The sequence below is a fragment of the Scyliorhinus torazame genome, chromosome 2, assembly GCF_047496885.1.
Source record: "Scyliorhinus torazame isolate Kashiwa2021f chromosome 2, sScyTor2.1, whole genome shotgun sequence".
NCBI lineage: Eukaryota > Metazoa > Chordata > Chondrichthyes > Carcharhiniformes > Scyliorhinidae > Scyliorhinus > Scyliorhinus torazame.
Window position 1 is genome coordinate 330,431,229 of NC_092708.1, and position 2,422 is coordinate 330,433,650.

Below are 2,422 nucleotides of genomic sequence, written 5' to 3' on the forward strand. Positions count from 1 at the left end.
GCTTTTTGCACTCCGGTAGGAGCTCTATGGTCGGGGCTTCCAGGATGGAGTCGATCAGTTGTTGCCTGGTCGCCCTCTCTTCCCTACCCCTACGTGCCTTGTAGGCTATAATCTCACCCCTAGTCACTGCCTTCACTACATCCTAGATTGTCGAAGGTGAGACTTCCCCATTCAGGTTGTTAGTGATGAACTCGCCTATGGCCTGTGATGGTTTCTGACAGAAGACCTTGTCAGCCAAGAGATCCGAGTCTAAGCTCCATGTGGGGTGTTAGGCACGGCCCATCTCCAACACATCCGTGTAATATGGAGCATGGTCGGTGATGATTATCGCGGAGTATTCAGCTCTTACTATGTCTGGAAGCACTGATTTCTCCACTGCAAAGAAGTCTATATGGGTGTATGCGTTGTGCACCAGTGAAAAGAATGAGAATTCCTTCTCACCAGGGTATAGGAACCGCCAAGGGTCCACAGCCCCCATCTGCTCCATGAATGCTCCCAATTCCCTTGCCATGCCTGTCTTTTTCCTCGTTCTGGAGTTTGGTCAGTCTGGCAATGGGTCCTGTACACAGTTAAAGTTCACCCCGTGATCAGTCAGTGTGTGTCGATGGCAGGGATTTCTGCCATGGTCTTCTTTATAAAATCTTTATAAAATCATCCCAGTTGAGCGGGTACATGTTTACCAGGACGACCGGCGCCCCATCCAGGACACCGTCCCCCTGGGTCCGAGACCGTCCTTGTCGCTGTAAACACCGTCCTCTTGCAAATCAGTACAGCTGCCCCCCTAGCCTTGTTCCCGTAACATGAATGGTACGCCTGTCCCACCCAGTCCTTCCTTTTTAGCAGTCGGTCCTTCTCCCTCAGGTGCGTCTCTTGAAGGAAAACTATTTCAGATTTCAAACTTTTTAAATGGCCGGAGTCTGGATGTTTTCACTGGGCCATTAAGTCCCCTAATGTTCCAGGTGATAATCCTGGTGGGGGTTTTTGTCCCTCCCTTCCTGCGGAATCAACCATACTTACCTGGTGGATACGCGCCTGAACTCCAGGTTTCCCTTTGGTAGAGGCCGTCAAAAATGGCCACATTCACCGTTCTCACCATAAGGCCAGGCCCCTGCACTCTGGGTTTCCCTTTGTCAGGAGGCACCCAATATGGCCGCCAACTGTGTGTACGCCACATGGGTGTGCCCCTGCACCCCGGGGTCTCCTCTTGTTCTTGTATTCCCCTTGTGTTCCCCCTTCCTCCCTCTGTCCCCCCTGCTACCCACTCCACCCCCCCTTACATTCCCCATCCCTGCCTTTGTGAGCCTGTCGCTCTGGTCCGTCGCTGCTTTTTCCAGCTCAAGGATCGTCTTCCCCTGAACCTCCAACTTAGTCCCCGTTCCATCGATCGCCGTCTGCATGGAGACCAATGCCTCCATCATTGCCACCTTAACCGCCACCTGGATTTCCACTTTTATCGCCTCCCTCATCGCCAACAATTCCTTCTTCAGGAACGTCTTCCATCCAACTCCGGGTGGGGAGGAGGAGGCCATTGTTCGTGTCATCGGTCTCCCTCGCTCCAGGGTCTCCGGTGACCCCTCACCTCGTGGGTCCGCCGACTCGTCCACCCGCTGCTTGTGGCCTTTCCCTCCGCTCCTGCTGTCTCTGCTGCCTCTTGAACTCCCATTTGCTGGAATGTTGTTTCTATCCTTTCCCTTTCCTTTTAAAAAAAATATTTTTATTCTCCCCCCTTTTCACATTTTCACCCAAATTTACACCCGATAATAAACAATAATCAGTAACAAATATAATGTCAATCCCCATATCAATAACAACGATCCCATCCTCCCAACAAACCCCCAAACAGCAGCCCGCATGTTAACATAAACAAATGGCAAAAAGGAATCAGGAATCACCCATAGTCACCATTATCACACAGTCCCCCTCCCCCAACCCTCACAGCACCCCCTCCCTAATGTTCGCTGTAATCCAATTCTCGAAAGTGCATAATGAATAACCCCCATGAGTTGTAGAACCCCTCCATCCTTCCCCTTAATTCAAATTTGACCTTCTCAAGAGTCAAGAATTCCACCAGTTCCCCCCGCCACACCAGGGCACAGGATGGAGAGGTTGATCTCCACCCTAACAGGATCCGCATTCGGGCGATCAACGAGGCGAAGGCTACAACATCTACCTCCTCACCTATTTCCAACCCTGGCTGGTCCGACACCCCGAATAAGGCCTCCCAAGGGCCCGGGTCCAGTTTCACGTGCACCACTTTAGAGATTACCCTCAAAGAAACCTTCCAGTAATCCTTCAGCTTTGGACAGGACCAAAACATATGAACATGGTGATGTGTTGGGTGTTCTGGATCACATACAGGTCACCAACACTTGAAGTAGTGCAACATTATTTTATTAAAAGGTTAACTATTTAAACATACTTT